The sequence below is a fragment of the Podarcis melisellensis genome (assembly GCF_964234715.1).
Source record: "Podarcis melisellensis genome assembly, chromosome: W".
NCBI classification, from domain to species: domain Eukaryota; kingdom Metazoa; phylum Chordata; class Lepidosauria; order Squamata; family Lacertidae; genus Podarcis; species Podarcis melisellensis.
Window position 1 is genome coordinate 12,681,413 of NC_138535.1, and position 18,404 is coordinate 12,699,816.

Genomic DNA, 18,404 nt, shown 5'->3' on the forward strand with positions numbered 1-18,404 from the left:
AAAATAGGAAGCTCCCCCTTGAGCTCCAGCTCCAAGTCCAGCCATGGCACCACCCAGCCTTCAGCTTTCCACTCAGTTCTTACTCACACGTGGCTTGAAGAAACGTTCGGCTCCTGGTCCCAAACAGACACTCCCTGCTGATGCCTTCACACAGCCAGCTGCTTGAGAAACGCTGAGTTGCTTCCAGTCTCTGGGTTCTTTTCACGCTCTGTCTCTGCCCACTCAAGACTGGGGACTGGGCCCATAACCTATTGGAGGGGGATGCCAGCCGGTGGCAGAGGACAGAGTGACTCCAGGAGACATAGGTGTAAAAACACCAAACGGAAAAAACGAAGACTTTATTACTAAACAAATAAACACAAGCTCTGGTGGATGTTATTCCTGCAGGCAAAGCAACAAAACTCAGCTTTTTTCCTTTATAGCAACGGTCACCTGCAGCCAATTAATCCTAGAAACTTCTTAAAGGTATACACACATGTTTCTGTGCCGAATGTCCTCTAACAAGACAGACCAATAGAGGTGGCTTTTTTAGCCATGGTTTTCTGCCATTTGCTGACAAATTCCTCATTGGTGATATGTTGGTACAGACCCTTCCCTAGATTAAACACTGAAATCCTGAGCCAATGTCTTAGGGCAGCCCACCATGCTCTAGCTGAAATTGGGCATTCACCAGCTTCCAACAGAAGTACGGAGTTGGGGACGCAGTTAGGTACCTGCAGCAGAGATCGTATAAATTTTGCCTGAAAGCCATCTAGCTTTGGCAGGTCCCCATTATGCCAGACATTTGCTGCATACAGGAGTTGGGAAACGGGCTTTGCGTTGAAAACCCTTAAGGCTGCTGGAACATATTTGCCGCCCTTTGTGAAGAAGAATTTATGTATGGCTAGCTTTGTAATCTCCGCCTTTTGAAGGGAGGTTTGCCAATGGTGCTTCCAAGATCTTGTATGATGGAATGTGAGCCCTAGGTAGCTGAAGTATTTTACCTGTTCGAGGTTATGGCCATCCAGCACCCATTTAGACTGGGAGAATCTTCTTTCGAAGACTAAGATTTTAGATTTTTCATAATTAATGGATAAACCATTTCCAGAACAGTAATCAGAAAATTTCCTCAACAGATAATTCAAGCCCGGCCTGGAACGCGAGATGATGGCTGCGTCATCAGCATACAACAACAAAGGGGTCCTTCTCATTCCTATTTTTGGAATGTGTCCATCTGGGTCCATTAAGTTCTCTTCTAGGTCATTTAGGAATAGGCAAAACAATGTGGGGGCCAAAATACAACCCTGTCTCACCCCCCTAGTCATCTCGATGCTGTTCGATAGCTGTCCCTGTCGACCGCATCGGACCTGCAGTTTGGTTCCATTGTACAGGGCTTTTATAAGAAAGAGAAGTCGTTTGTCCTGCAAGATCAGACTCAATTTGGACCATAGCTGGGATCTGGGGATGGAGTCAAATGCTGATTTCAGGTCCATAAAGGCCACGAAGAGTTTACCCTGTAGGTGTCTGGTATACTTCTCAGCTAGGAAGGACAGCATTAGACAGTGGTCTGTTGTTGAATGATTCTCACGGAAAGCTGCCTGGGCTTCAGATAGTATATTATGTTCATTTAGAAAAGTTGTCAATTTGCTACTGAGGAAATGGGCATATAGTTTCCCAATTATTGAGAGCAGGCTAATAGGCCTATAATTGGAAGGTACATTTGGGTGGCCTCTCTTAAAGATTGGGACTACTATAGCATGTTTCCAGCTATATGGTACCTTACCAGAGTTATTTACTACCATAAAGAGTGCTGCCAGAAGCGGGGCCCACCAGTGCTGGTTTGATGTAATCACCTCAGCTGGGATAAAGTCTTTCCCCGGAGCCTTTCCGCTCTTCAGCTTCCCAATTAATGTATGGACTTCCTCCACAGTTACCGGCCTCCAATTAGGGAGCAGTGACAATTGTACCCTGTCATCCTCCTGTGAACTGGAAGGGAGGTTTGGACTTTCCATAAATATATTTCTGAAGTGGTTCTCCCAAACCTGAGCTGGAATGACACAGCTGGGGGCTGAGGAGCTATTTCTCATTGAGTCGGAGACCAGTTGCCAAAAGAGTTTAGTTTCATTGTTTAGTGAGGCATTCAATAGTAGGGACCAGGAATTTTGTTCGGACTGCCTTTTTTTGAGGCCAAAAGGGCTTTGTACTCTTTTTTGATTTTGAAATAAGATTGAGGTAAGTAGCTTAATCCAGCGTTTCTATAGGCCAAATAGGCGTTCCTTAGGGCTTCCTTCTTTGTGTGGCACTCTTGGTCAAACCAACTGCGCCCTTTCGCAGTGCGTGGCTTGCCGGCTGAGTTTATGTTAACCGAGACCACATCCTGCAAGGACTCAATGAGATTTTCATAGGCTGTCAGGGAGGAGTCTATTGATAAGTTAAGATCAATTATAATAAACAATTTAATTGCAGTTTGTGAATTCAATCTATTCTCAACTGCAATTGCTATCTCAGGTGTCCATTTTTTCCTACGCAATGCTGGATCATTTGCTTTGTCTATGTCCTCATGTTCTATGTGAGAGTGCTGAATTGAATTTTGGCCGGTAATGGAGATGATAAGAGGTAAGTGGTCACTTTCAGTCCTATTATCTATTGTGAATTTTTTAATTGATTCGAAGGCCTGTCTGTTAGTGAGACAGTAGTCTACTGTGCTGGCCCCATTTGAATTTATGAATGTGTACTCGCCTTCTTTGTCCCCGGGGAATGCCCCATTAGCAATGATCAGATCCAGACTTATTTGTAAAAAAGCCAGGCAGAATCCAGCATAGTTGATTTGGCTATCTTTCGAATGTCTACGTGGGGGTGGGTTTAGCAAGAGGGCGCTATTTTCCTTTAGATCTCTTAATATTGGGAATTTTATTTCCAGGCTATCATCATTTGAGCCTATTCTGGCATTCATATCTCCCATTAGGTAAAATGGCGAGCCAGGGTACCTAATTTGTAGGGAATAAAGGAAACTATGGATTTTACGCCACGTGCTCTCTATCTGTGTTTGCACTGTATATGGTGGAATATACACTGAAACAAAAATAATACTCTTGGATTCCATATGCAAGGTGATCCCCAGTGCCAGCTGCTCGAAAACTGAGCACTCAATAACTTGTGACGTCAATTGAGCGGAAACCAGAGTTACTAGGCCCCCCCTCGGTCGTCCCCTTCCAAGCGGTTTAGAGGGGTAAGCATAACAGCGAAGAACATGAATTTATTTAAAGATAACTATGAAAAATGCTGGTCTGAAATTAAAAGGGATCTAGAAGTTTGGTCAAGACTGAAACTTTCCTTGTCAGGATGTATTGCTGCTATTAAGATGAATGTATTGCCAAAAATGCTGTTTTTGTTTCAAACTTTGCAGATTGTGGATAAAATGGAGTGTTTTGGGAAGTGGCAGAGAGATATATCTAAATTTGTCTGGCAGGGCAAAAAGCCCAGAATTAAGTTTAAGATATTAACTGATGCTAAAGAAAGAGGGGGCTTTGCCCTGCCAGACTTAAAGTTGTACTATGAATCAGCAGCTTTCTGCTGGTTGAAGGACTGGCTGCTTCTTGAAAACACGGATGTTTTAGATTTGGAAGGATTTAACAATGCTTTTGGATGGCATGCATATCTGTGGTATGACAAGGTTAAAATACATAAGGCATTCAAGAACCATGTTGTCAGAAAAGCAGTGTTCAATGTCTGGACAAAATATAAAGACTTATTGGAAAATAAGACCCCAAGGTGGTTATCACCAATGGAAGCTAAGGCCCCGAAAAGACTCAATATGGAGGCCAAATGGCCGAAATATTGGGAAATAATAGAAAAAGATGGAGATAACTGGAGGTTGCAGAGTTTGGAGAAACTAAAGGGGAAAGTGCGAGATTGGTTACATTATGCTCAGATTAAAGAAGCTTTTAAGTTGGACAAAAAGATAGGATTCCAGGTGGAAAAATCAAAGTTAGAAACAGAATTGTTAGAACCCAGTTCTAAGATACTTTCAAGAATGTATAACTTGTTGCTAAAATGGAACACACAAGATGAAACGGTCAAATCAGCTATGATAAAATGGGCACAGGACATAGGGTACAATATCATGTTTGCTGACTGGGAAAAGTTATGGACCACCGGCCTGAGATTCACGGCATGTAATGCCTTGAAAGAAAATATTATGAAAATGATATACAGGTGGTACATGACCCCAGTCAAGCTTGCAAAGATATACCATTTGTCAGATAATAAATGTTGGAAATGTAAAGAAACTGAAGGAACGTTCTTTCACCTCTGGTGGACCTGCCCTAGAGTTAAGGCTTTCTGGGAAATGATATATAATGAGCTGAAAAAGATATTTAAGTATACTTTTCCTAAGAAACCAGAGGCCTTTCTTCTGGGCATTGTCGGCCAGAAGGTGCAAAAGAAAGACCGAACTTTTTTTATGTATGCCACAACAGCAGCATGGATACTCATTGCTAAATACTGGAAAACTCAAGATTTGCCCACACTGGAAGAATGGCAGATGCAACTGATGGACTATATGGAACTGGCGGAAATGACTGGCAGAATCCGAGACCTGGGAGAAGAACTGGTGGAGGAGGACTGGAAGAAATTTAAGGACTATCTACAAAAACATTGCAAATTGTATGAATGTTAAGAAAGATGTAAGATTAGCAACAACATGGTACCAACAAACTAGCTAAAAGGAATAAGAATTTAAATGCTATTAAAAGAAAAGACAAATTTTGGATAAATATCATGTTAAAACTAAGTCTTTAGATCTGTGGTTTAAATTTTCTAAAATTTGAGATTTAATATTGGAAAATTGTACTATAAGAATTGAAACAAGTTAATAATTTGCTGGTAAAATTTAAGAGTTTAGAATGCAGGAACGAGAGCCGCGAGGAAGTCCAAGGAGGAGAATGAAATGTGGATATTGGAAAATTATATGCTACTTTGTATATTTTTTACTGTTGAAAATTTTTAATAAATATTATTATAAAAAAAAGATATTGTCTTCTAAACCACACATCTACTTAGATATTGTCATGTCTTCACTTACTGTGGGCTTGCTGTAGTTCTCTAGGACCGTACACTGATTGTCAATTTGAATATTTAATTCTCTCTCCTCCCTTTGTCTCATTCATGACTTGTTAGGTAGACTTAGATCACATCCTTGTTGTTGTGCCTTTGGGGGCGATGTCAAACTCTTGGAAGGTTGCAGTGCCTGCTGTGGCTGTAGAGACATCCACGCTGCAGTGAAAACACATGGCTTGCCTTAATATTGGGAACTGTCGTCTGTTAAGGGTGCTGGTAATTGTAGCTCCATGAATGGGCAAACTACAGTTCTGAGGGTTTTTAGGGAAAGCCATGTGCTTTAAACGTATGGAGTGGATGTGACCTTATTTTTTGACTGGCAGGGTATTATCCTCAAAAGCATATCTTTGAAATCTGACCATCTTTCAAAAAACCCTCAGTTACCCTCCCAGAGCTGCAAGAAACCACGAGATGCAACTATAGCCAAAACAACGAGATGCAACTATAGCCAAAACACTTTTAATAGGAAAATGCTGGCCAGAGGATAAGAATGCTGCAGAGTTAGGGCTCATGCCTTCACAGCATATTTCCGAGGTGGGTACCGGCATTCTTTTCGCTGCTGCTTTTTGGTCTTCAGACCTTCTTCATGTTTGTTTAGCCTGCGCCGCATGGCATGTGTCTTCTTAGGCTGCAAGTCTAGAGGCTTGTATTTCTTGCCCTGTTTGCAGAACAGAGAAGCTAGGCTCAGAATGGACTTTTAGAAGAGATACGGGAGACCTCATGAACAAAAACAGAGGCTGCTGCAGTTTGAAATTCTGGGTACTCAAAAATGTGACCACTTTTGTGTCAGTAAGGCTTGGTGAAGGCTACTTGCCTGGCTGCCTGTGGCAAATGCAAACACTACAAAAGCCTCTCAATACCAGTTGCTGGAGAACAGTGCATGTCTAATCCAGGGATGGAGAACCTTGGGTCCTCCAGCTGTTGCTTAACTAAAACCCTCATCGTACCTGACCACTGGCTGTGTTCACTGGGAATGATGGGAGTTGTAGTTCAGCAGCACCTAGAGGGCCAAAAGTTCTTCATGCCTGGTCAACTCAAACTGGCACATAGAGAGCTGCCTTATACTCAGTCAGTCCAATGATAACTCTAGCTCAGCATTGTTTACTCTGAGTGGATGTCCAGGGTTTCAAGCTATACCTGGAGATGCAGGGGATTGAACCTGGGACCTTATGCAGGCAGAGTAGATGTTCTGCATGCATAATCTGAAGAGCTATGGCCTGAAAATCTTCAGATACTCATACACAGTAAAATTAATGACATTTCTTGTCTAGTTTTTTAAATGTTTGCTTACAAAAATCGTATCTCCGCACCACCCAAAATGTGTTTTGGTTAAAGATTTCCAGAAGAGCTGCCAAGGTTACCCAGAGGCCCAGACCATTGCTCATAAGTACGACACCCTCAGAGCATTGTGTACCTACTAGACAACTGCTTAGACCACATGGCCCAGCAAAAGTTATCCAGCAGGAGGCTGCTTTAGCAAGTACAGATTAACACTGCATTCATGGAGTTTTGAGCAGTGCTGGTTGTTGGCCTTGCAATCTCTTTGGAAAGACGCCCCCCCTGCCCCCAATATTGAGATTATCCAAGCTGCCTTAATATTTAATCCACTTAAGGCTCTTCCCAGAGTTAATAGGTTGCATCCAGCCAAGGTCTACTCATAACAGAACCACTGGAATTAATGGGGCTAACTTAAGACATGTGCACTCATTTCAATGGTTGTGCTGTAAGAACGGAATGTGGATGCTTGGGACTCCAGCCTGTCTTTTACAGGATTTATTGAGTGCAAAACTTATGTACGGTGCAGAGGTTTCAAAAGGACGTCTGCCTCAATCGCTAGAACCACTTCCAAGCTAGGGAGGAGGTGGGGTTGCGGGCTTCACACCCCTCCCCACACTCGCGGGGGCTGGCTTCAGCCCCCGCAATACCAAGGAATCCTTGGACGCGTCATACCCTGAACCAGCCAATCGGCTGGCCCGGGGGGCGTGGCCTCGCTTTACTTAGGGTCTCCCTCTTTCCTGCGCCGCAGCTGATCAGGTTTTTCGCTCCTTACTGCAGCATTCAGCCTTGGTGTTTAGCTGTGGATTCCTTTGCTTGGTGACCCCTTATTGCAAGTGTGCAGGAGCAACCGCCGCTGCCGTCCATCGCCAGCCTTAAAGAGAGCTTTCGTGCTGGGGGCTTTTCCTTGCCTGCGATCGCCAACCGCTACAAATTGAGCTGGAATCACCGGGGGGGGGGTGTTAATTTACAGGCTTTCTTCTATTTGCGTGTTGCTGGCGTCGGCAGATCAGCTGGTTCTGACCGGCATGGTTGCTCCAGGTGCCACTAGAAGGGCTGCTCTTTTGAGGGGCTGCTCTCTCCGGGATCTCCTCTTCCTCCCAAGCTCTAGATGAATGGGTCCTTTTCCTGACCACCTTTTCCGCGTCACGGGCGCTTCGCTTCCCTGTTCCAGGAGTGGTAACGTATTGAAAGGGAATTTTCTTGGGGCTATTTGAATTTATTAGTGGCAGGAGCGGGAGAATAGCGGCGCTCTGGGGTTCGTTCTTAGTTGGCTGGCAAAAATTATTCTCCAGGGTTGTCTGGGTTACTAGGGCAGCGTCACAGTCGGGAGGCACACGTGACCACCCGACAGCAGCCATAAGCAGCCGCCATCTTAGGAGAGGCAACCCCAGCCTCAATTGCAGCCCATTCTGTGCTCCTTGCTCATCTTAGTGTTTCCTGATTGTGCGCAATTCTCCGTCCCCTTAAAAAAGACTAATCGTCCGCAGCGTGCAGGGGTTAATAGCGCGTGTGGAGTCCTTTGCAGCCGAACTGAGGGTGATCGTTACCAGTCGCCTTGGTTACCATTCATAGCACCGCCATTTTCTGGAACCCACGTGTTTTGCAGCAGTAGTTCCGAACAACAGCCATTTTAGGTGAGGCAGCCAGCTGCCGGTGCCGCGTTTCTGCTGATTTCTGTTTCTCTGCCTAGTGTTAACCCTGGGTCTGCCACTTACCCTTTTAATTCATTCTCTTTAATTCATTACCCCTTTTAATTCACTTTTAATAAACTCACATTTTAAAGGGCTGCATCCCCCCCCCCCCGCAAATTGAAAGGAAGTATCGGAATTGGCGTATTTATAATCACCCCTCCCTGCTGGGAGTTTAGCGCTCTATATTAAGCGTCCGGAAAAACAAGAGCCGTTAAGAGAGGGGAGCGTCCAAGGCTAGCGGCTTATCCCTGCGCTGCTGTGGGCGGGGGGGGGGGGGGCCTCGGGAGCAGATCGACACCCCACACTGCCTGTTCTTCTCAGGCTCATTCCAGCATCGTAATTAAATTGACTTTGTAGATTTTGTGGATTTGAATAAGGACCATAGTAAAGTGCTTTGTGCAAAATTATAATGACTATTTTATTGGAATCAAGCAAGTCTGGAATTTAAGTGCCCAGTGCATGAATTTACCGGTCCCTTAGCTGATATTAGGCCTGCGTGCAAGACTCTATTGGTCTATTATTTGGTATTAGGTGCCGGATTTGAATTCAAGTGCTCAGCAAATAATTTAATTGGGTGTGAATCAAGCGCTTGACTCAGGGCAAATTTCGATTAGGAGCAATTTAAGCCTGTGGGGCAGGACCTAATTACACAGACTGGTGTTACGGCAAAATCTGGGTGCGAGGCTGCTCTGCCACCCAGCTCATCGGACTAAGTCCGTGGGTCCCTGCGGAAGAAAATGAGCTCAGCCGGAGACAGGAGCAAGCAGCAGAAGATCCAAGTTTATTGCGCAACAGGTTCAAGGCGAGATTGAACAGTGAGAAAGGGGTGACATGAGTTTTTGAAACTCCCTCCATGTCCCAGAATACAGTGCAAAACACGTCATGAATACATTAAAGAGAGGTTTGGTTACACAGATTACATCATGAATATATTAAAGGGAGGTTGGGTTACACAGATTAACATATGGAGGAGGGAGGGGGGAATATGCAGAGCTACACCGGATTAACATAAGGAGGAGGGAGGGGGGAATATGCAGAGCTGGAGATATGCACAGATAAACACTTCCTGGGGATGAGAAAACAATAGTCCCAAATATGCATAGTCTGCCACCTGACATTGTCTGGAGGAAAGGCTGATCAGAGCAATTTGAAAGGATTAGGGTCTTGACACCTTGCTTGAGGGATTATGCTGGACAGGGGAGATGTGATGGAGTCCTAGAGTAATTGAGCAAACTGGCACGCTGATTTTCTATGAATTTTATAGATTTTAGTCCCTTTTGACATTGACAATTGGAAATAAATTGATATATTGTAGCGAAGAAGAAGGTGAAGAAGACATGCCCCCCCCTTCCATAACACTGGGGACCCAGTGCTGCTAACTAGGATCATAAGAGTTAAAGGGGGACGCTTTGGTATTATAACATTGCATTGCAATTCTAACCTTAATTTAAGGAGCTTGCTGCCTACGTTGTTGGGGCATTGCAGGAGTGTTCAGCTTCTTTCTACCAGACTTTTAGAAAACATCTGAAGGCAGCCCTGTTTAGGGAAGCTTTTAATGTTTGATGTATTAGAGGATTTTAATGTTTTTTTTGAAGCCGCCCAGAGTGGCTGAGGAAGCCCAGCCAGATGGGCGGGGTACAAATAACAAATTATTATTATTATTATTATTATTATTATTATTATTATTATTATTATTATTATTATCATTATTGTTAGCAACACACGGAAAAAGGTAAAAGGTGGATCTACACGGATCCTCGTGAATTCATATGATTTTTTCATTCAAATTAAATAAAACCACCATGATACTGTAGACCATGTCCTACTCTGTAGACAGCATCAAAAAAATCATGCATCCACTATTTTGTGGGGCCGCAGGGGCGCAAAAACATGGTTAAAAAACACGGATCCTCATGGATCCTCATGATTTTTGCACAAGACCAGCCCAAAGTCACCATCAGATCAAACATCATGGCCAGGGGCACAGCATCCACCACAAAAATCACAGATCCACGGCTTCCTGGCCATACCGTGGCCCAAAAACGTGGTTCCGAAGCACGGATCCTCATGGATCCTCACGCTTTTTGCATTGGGCCAACCCAGACTCACTGTCAAATCACATATCATAGCCAGGGGCACAGCCTACACCACAAAAAACTCGGATCCACGCCTGCCTGGCCATACCGTGCCAAAAAACATGGTTTTGAAGCACGGATCGTCATGGATCCTCCTGATTTTTGCACAAGACCAGCCCAAAGTCACCATCAGATCAAACATGTCCAGGGGCACAGCCTGCACCAGAAAAATCACGGATCCACGGCTTCCTGGCCATACCGTGGCCCAAAAACGTGGTTTTGAAGCACGGATCCTCATGGATCCTCATGCTTTTTGCATTGGGCCAAACCAAACTCACTGTCAAATCACATATCATAGCCAGGGGCACAGCCTACACCACAAAAAACTCGGATCCACGCCTGCCTGGCCATACCGTGCCAAAAAACATGGTTTTGAAGCACGGATCGTCATGGATCCTCCTGATTTTTGCACAAGACCAGCCCAAAGTCACCATCAGATCAAACATCATGTCCAGGGGCACAGCCTGCACCAGAAAAATCACGGATCCACGGCTTCCTGGCCACTCTGTGGCCAACAAACATGTTTTTGAATCACAGATCCTCATGGATCCTCACGCTTTTTGCATTGGGCCAACCCAAACGCACCGTTAAATCACACATCCTGTCCAGGGACACAGCCTGCACGACGAAAATCACGGATCCAAGGCTTCCTGGCCACTCCGTGGCCAACAAACGTGTTTTTGAATCACGGATCCTCATGGATCATCACGCTTTTTGCATTAGATCAGCCCAAATTCTCCGTCAAATCACACATCATGGCCAGGGGCACAGTCTGCACCACACAAAACTCAGATCCACGGCTTCCTGGCCATACCGTGGCCCAAAAACGTGGTTCAGAACATGAAATTGGGGAAATCACCAGGACCAGACGGCTTGACTGCGAAATACTACAAAGCTCTTAAGGAATGGTTAATACAACCATTGAAGGAAGTATGCAATCAGATATTAGAGGGGAAAAAGGCTCCCGAATCGTGGAAAGAAGCATTTATCTCACTTATACCGAAGACAGAAACTGAGAAACATCAAGTTAAGAACTACCGCCCTATATCACTCTTGAATGTGGATTATAAAATTTTTGCAGACGTTCTAGCGAAAAGATTCAAGAGAGTACTGGTAGAGGAGATTCACAAGAATCAAACAGGCTTTCTCCCAGGGAGACACATGTCAGATAATGTGAGGAATATTATAGACATTTTGGAGTTGCTAGAGGTGGACATCAACGGAAAGGCAGTTTTGATCTTTGTGGACGCGGAGAAAGCCTTTGACAACATTTCTTGGAAATTTATGAAGAAGAATCTCCATGGGATGGGGGTAGGCCAAGGGTTTGAAAACGGTATAGGTGCAATATACTCTGAACAAAAAGCTAAACTAATTGTGAATAATGTGGTAATGGACGAAATACCAATAGAGAAAGGCACACGACAGGGATGCCCTATATCCCCTCTACTTTTTATATCTGTCCTGGAGGTTTTATTAAATATGATTAGAAAGGACCAGCTGGTAAAAGGAATACAGGTCGGAACCAAACAATACAAATTAAGGGCATTTGCAGATGATTTAGTGTTAACTTTGCAACAGCCAGAAGCTAGTACCAAAAGAGTTCTAGAATTAATGGAGATATTCGGTCAGGTTGCAGGATTCAAATTAAATAAACAGAAAACAAAGGTGTTGGAAAAAAATTTAACAAATGAGGAGAAAGATAGGTTTCAGAGTGAAACTGGGTTGGAAATAGCAAAAAAGGTTAAGTACCTGGGGGTAAACTTAACATCTAAAAATGCGAATTTATTTAAAGACAATTATGAAAAATGTTGGTCAGAAGTAAAAAAAGATCTAGATATATGGTCTAGGCTGAAACTTTCCTTGTTAGGCCGAATTGCTGTTATCAAGATGAATGTATTGCCAAGAATGTTGTTTTTATTTCAGACGTTGCAGATCCTAGACAAAATGGACTGCTTCAAGAAGTGGCAGAAAGATATATCCAAATTTGTCTGGCAGGGCAAAAAGCCCAGAATAAAATTTAAGATCTTAACTGATGCAAAAGATAGAGGGGGCTTCGCCCTGCCAGACTTAAGACTTTATTATGAATCAGCAGCATTTTGCTGGCTGAAGCAATGGCTACTTCTGGAAGATACAGACATTTTGGATCTGGAAGGATATGATAATAGTTTTGGTTGGCATGCATACTTGTGGTATGACAAGGTAAAGGTGTATAAAAGCTTTAAAAACCATATTGTTAGGAAAGCATTGTATAATGTTTGGAATAGATATAAGGACTTATTGGAAAGCAAAACCCCCAGGTGGTTGTCACCAATGGAAGCGAAAGCAGTGAAAAAACTTAACATGGACTCTAATTGGCCTAAATATTGTGAAATTGTAGAATATGATGGTGAAAAACTGAAGCTTCAAAGTTTTGAGAAGCTAAAGCATAAAGTTCGAGACTGGCTACATTATCGTCAGATAAATGAGACATTTAAGCAGGACAGGAAACTTGGTTTTCAGAAGGAGAGGTCAAAGTTAGAAACGGAATTGTTAGAATCCAATACTAAGAATTTGTCTAAAATGTATAATTTGCTGCTGAAATGGAACACACAGGATGAAATGGTGAAATCAGCTATGATTAAATGGGCACAGGACATTGGTCATGATATTATGTTTGTTGACCGGGAACAGTTATGGACCACCGGTATTAAATTTACGGCATGCAGTGCCTTGAAAGAGAACATAATGAAAATGATCTATAGGTGGTACATGACCCCAGTCAAACTTGCAAAGATCTACCATTTGCCCAATAATAAATGCTGGAAATGCAATGAGACTGAAGGTACTTTCTATCATCTTTGGTGGACCTGCCCAAAGATTAAGGCCTACTGGGAAATGATCTATAATGAAATTAAGAAAGTCCTTAAGTGGACATTTGCAAAGAAACCGGAGGCTTTCCTCTTGGGCATGGTCGGCCAATTGGTACCAAAGAAGGATAAGACATTTTTTATGTATGCGACCACAGCAGCAAGAATTTTGTTGGCAAAGTATTGGAAGATGCAAGAACTACCTACTCTGGAAGAATGGCAGTCGAAGGTGACGGAATATATGGGACTGGCAGAAATGACCGGCAGAATCCGTGACCAGAGGAAAGAGACAATGGAAGAGGACTGGAGAAAATTTAAAATATATCTTAAAAATTATTGTAAAATTGTGGACTGATAAGATGTCAAGGGGTAAGAAACAAAGAATTACAGCCGTAAATCTTAAACTTTAAGTAAATTTAAAAGGGACTTGATTAAAAATTGACTGAAGAGTTGCTTGAAAAAATGGCAAAATAAGGATGTGGCGAAGGGAAGGTATGGGGAAGTCAAATTTTTGTTGTATGTCTTTGATGTTTGTGTTTTGTTTTGTATTGTCTTTTATATGTGTAAAAAACCAATAACAAAACAAAAACGTGGTTTTGAAGCACGGATCCTCATGGATCCTCACGCTTTTTGCATTGGGCCAACCCAAACTCACTGTCAAATCACACATCATGTCCAGGGGCACAGCATCCACCACATAAATCACGGATCCACGGCTTCCTGGCCATACCGTGGGCCAAAAACGTGGTTTTGAAGCACGGATCCTCATGGATCCTCACGCTTTTTGCATTGCGCCAACCCAAACTCACCGTCAAATCACACATCATGTCCGGAGGCACAGCCTGCACCACAAAAAACCCGGATCCACGGCTTCCTGGACACTCCATGGCCCAAAAATGTGGTTTTCAAGCACGGATCCTCATGGATCCTCACACTTTTTTCATTGGGCCAACCCAAAGTCACCATCAGATCAAACATCATGTACAGGGGCACAGCCTGCACCAAAAAATCACGGATCCACGGTTTCCTGGCCATACCGTGGCCCACAAACGTGGTTTTGAAGCACGGATCCTCATGGATCATCTCACTTTTTGCACTAGATCAGCCCAAATTCACCGTCAAATCACACATCATGGCCAGGGGCACAGCATCCACCCAAAAAAATTTGGATCCACGGCTTCCTGGACACTCCATGGCCCAAAAACGTGGTTTTCAAGCATGGATCCTCACGCTTTTTGCATTGGGCCAACCCAAGCTCACTGTCAAATCACATATCATAGCCAGGGGCACAGCATCCACCACAAAAACTCGGATCCACGGCTGCCTGGACCATACCGTGGCCCAAAAACGTGGTTTTGAAGCACGGATCCTCATGGATCCTCACACTTTTTTCATTGGGCCAACCCAAAGTCACCATCAGATCAAACATCATGTCCAGGGGCACAGCCTGCACCAGAAAATAACGGATCCACGGTTTCCTGGCCATACCGTGGCCCACAAACGTGGCTTCAGAAATAGCAGCACGAAGCCCCTGAAGCGCAGAGGGAGCGCTCCCTCCGCCCTCCAGAGGCTACGCGTTGCTTTCGCTGAAGCCTGGAGAGCGAGAGGGGTTGGTGCGCACCGACCCCTCTCGCTATCCAAGCTTCAGGGATAGCTGCCTGAAGCCTTTGGAGCGCAGCACAAGTTCCCGCTGCGCTCCGAAGGCTTTCAGATAGCCAACTGAAGCCTGGAGAATGAGAGGGGTCGGTGCACACCGATCCATCTTGCTCTCCAGGCTTTGCTTCGCTGGAGAGGCGCTGAGCGGATAGGGGGAGAATTCCCCCCCCCCCCCGTTCTCCCCCTCCTATGGTTTGGTGCGTCCTATATAGCGAAAAATATGGTATATATTGTACCAAGATATGGTTCATCTTCAAGAACAAATCAAATACATGCCAAAGCATTAAAGAGGAGAAAAAATATGAAACTGTTTACATACTGTCAACTAATATACAGATTCAAGAAAGACTGTATGGCAAACATTTAAATCAGTGAAAAGACAGAATTTGAGTCGATCATAACAGAGTTCTACCTTTCGAGTAAAATTTATAAACTATTACTCAAATATGACACCAAGCCCGAACAAGCAAAACCTTATATGACAAAATGGATGCAAAAATTTTAAGAGCAGTTCACAGTGGAACAATGAGAACAATTATGAATAAAGGAATAAAATTTACTGCAAGTTAAGCCCTAAATCAAAATTGGTAAAGTGGAACCTCGGGTTGCAGACATAACCCGTGAATGAGGCACGTCCGCAACCCACAGCATTCGCATCCTGAAGTGCCACGTCTGTAAGGATTTGTATAATAGACCTTAGTTACAAAAATATTTCCTGTTTAAAAATAGAAGCTTTGTGTGTATATGATAAAGAAAGAAATATATAGTAGAAAAAATCTTGTCTGTCTGATCTAGAAATGAAATCATATTTTAAAATAATTCTTGCTTTAGATTTTTATAATCATATATGGTATTTCTCCAATAGCAAACTACCTAGAATTGGAAATAATATTTAGTACACTAACCTTTGATTAACTCTTGATAAATGTCAGCTTGCTGAGTTATTTTGTACGATTGTGATTCAATGTTATATTTGCGCTCAACAAGGGAAACCCACATGACCTGAAGGTGTTGCTGTGCAATGCTAGGTCAATGATTCATAAGACCGCTGACATCCATGACTTGATCGTGGATGGAGGACTTGACCTGGCATGTGTAAGAGACTTGGTTGGATGAAGCAGATGGTCCTGTCCTAGCTGCTGCTTGTCCACCCGGTTTCTCTTACACACAGCAACCCAGGTCATGTGGGCAGGGGTGGTGGGTTGCAGTGATTTTTAGGAAGTCACTAGCTTGCATCAGGCGTCCTACTGGGAAGACCCAGTTCTCTGAGTGCATGTTCTGGAAGTTGGGCAATAGGGGCAGTACAGGATTCCTTTTGGTGTACCGACCTCCCCACTGCACCAAGGATTCCCTGCCCGAGCTGCTCCAGGTCATGGCGGATGTTCTCCTGGAGATACCTAGTTTGGTTGTCCTAGGGGATTTTAACATCTATGCCAACATAACCTTACAAGGGGTTGCTTGGGACTTTGTGGAAAGCATGGCCCCCATGGGGCTGTCCCTGATTAAGTTTGGCCCAACTTATAGTCACAGACATGCCTTAGACCTAGTGTTCACCTCTAGTGACGTGGGTGATGTGACACTAGGTAAAAGTGAAACAAAGAAGTGCCATGGTCAGATCACTTCCTGGTGCAACTGGACTTCTCCGTGACCCTTCTCCTCTGCAGGGAGGTGGGACCAATGCGGATGGTCCGCCCCCGCCACTTAATGGATCCAAATGGTTTCCAGAGAGTGGTAGGGGATGCTTTATCCCATGTTGATGGCCTTTCAGCTGATTCCCTGGTGGCCCGCTGGAATGCGGAGTTAACCAGGGCTATCGACTGTCTGGCTCTGAAGCGCCCTCTCCGACTGCATGGAGCCCGGACAGCCCCGTGGTTTTCTTTGGAGCTGAGGGTGAGGAAACAATTGCTGAGACGGCTAGAGCGCCGGTGGCAGAAAACTCATTCTGAATTGGACCGGACACAGGTTAGAGCTCAATGTCGGGCCTACGAAGTGGCGATAGCGACGACGAAGAAGACTTTCTTCACCGCCTCTATTGCATCTGTAGAAAATAGTAGCAGGAGACTCTTTCAGGTGGTTTGCAATTTAACGGAACCACCTTTACCACTGGGGCCTTGTAAAGACCCCAAGATCTCCTGCAACGATTTTTCAAATTTATATGCAGATAAAGTTGCTAATATTCGGAAGGAGGTAGCAGGGTCGGGGCAGGAGAGTGCTAGAGCCCTGTCTGGTCAAGTTGCATGGAACGAATTTCAATCCGTTACTCCCGAGAATGTGGGCAGGTTGCTTGGATGCGTGAAACCAACCACCTGCCTCCTTGATCCTTGCCCATCCTGGCTAATAAAAGCAAGCCGGGAAGGGCTGGGCGATGGGCTCTGCGGGGTGGTGAATACTTCCCTCTGTGAGGGGGCATTCCCAGACCTGCTGAAAGAGGTGGTCATTAAACCGCTTCTTAAAAAAACATCTTTAGACCCGGCCAGTATGGCCAACTATCGCTCAGCCTCAAATCTTCCATTCTTGGGCAAGGTGATTGAGAGGGGGGTTGCTGAACAACTCCAGGCACGCCTGGAGGATGCAGACCATTTGGATCCCTTCCAATCGGGATTCAGGCCTCACCATGGGACTGAAACTGCCTTGGTCACACTGGTTGATGATCTCCGGGGGGCTAGGGACAAAGGTGAGAGCTGTTTCCTAGTTCTGCTGGATCTCTCAGCAGCTTTTGATACAATCGATCAAAACATCCTTCTGGACCGTCTAGAGGAGCTGGGAGCTGAGGGCACTGTTATACAGTGGTTCTGCTCCTTCCTCCTGGGCTGTGTCCAGAAAGTGGTGGTGGGGGATGAGTGTTCAGACTTACTTGTGGGGTGCCTCGGGGTTCCGTCCTCCCCTCCATGCTTTTTAACATCTACATGAAGCTGCTGGGAGGGATCATCAGGGGGTTTGGGCTTGGTGTCCATTAATATGCGGATGATACCCAGCTCTACCTCTCTTTCAACTCAGAACCAGTGAAGGCGGTGAAGGTCCTGTGTGAGTGCTTGGAGGTGGTTGGAGGATGGATGGCAGCTAATGGATTGAGGTTGAATCCTGACAATATGGAAGTTCTGTTCTTGGGGGACAGGGGGTGGGCTGGTGTGAAGGACTCCCTGGTCCTGAATGGGGTAACTGTGCCCCTGAAGGACCAGGTGTGCAGCCTGGGAGTCATTTTGGACTCACAGCTGTCCATGGACGCACAGGTCAATTCTGTATCCAGGGCAGCTGTCTACCAGCTCCATCTGGTACGCAGGCTGAGACCCTACATGCCCGGAGACTGACTCACTAGAGTGGTGCATGCTCTTGTTATCTTCCGCTTGGACTACTGCAATGTGCTCTACGTGGGGCTACCTTTGAAGGTGACCAGGAAACTACAACAAATCCAGAACGCGGCAGCTAGTCTGGTGACTGAGAGTGGCCACCAAGACCATATAACACATGCCCTGAAAGACTTACATTGGCTCCCAGTACATTTCCAAGCACAATTCAAAGTTTTGGTGCTGACCTTTAAAGCCCTAAATGGCCTCGGCCCAGTAAACCTGAAGGAGCATCTCCACGCCCATCATTCTGCCCAGACACTGATGTCCAGCACCAAGGGCCTTCTGGTGGTTCCCTCACTGCGAGTAGCAAAGCGACAAGGAACCAGGCAGAGGGCCTTCTTGGTAGTGGTGCCC

The 18,404-nt window shown here is 44.8% G+C and overlaps 1 long non-coding RNA gene across 1 annotated transcript in view; it reads right to left on the bottom strand.

Moving 5' to 3' along the window:
• Positions 1–5,650: 5,650 nt before the first annotated feature.
• LOC309361169 overlaps positions 5,651–18,404 on the bottom strand; it is a 152,110-nt gene continuing 139,356 nt past the window's right edge. Inside the window, exon 2 of the long non-coding RNA XR_014164361.1 lies at positions 5,651–5,755. This is a non-coding gene — a long non-coding RNA (uncharacterized lncRNA). The remainder of the gene's footprint in view (positions 5,756–18,404) is intronic.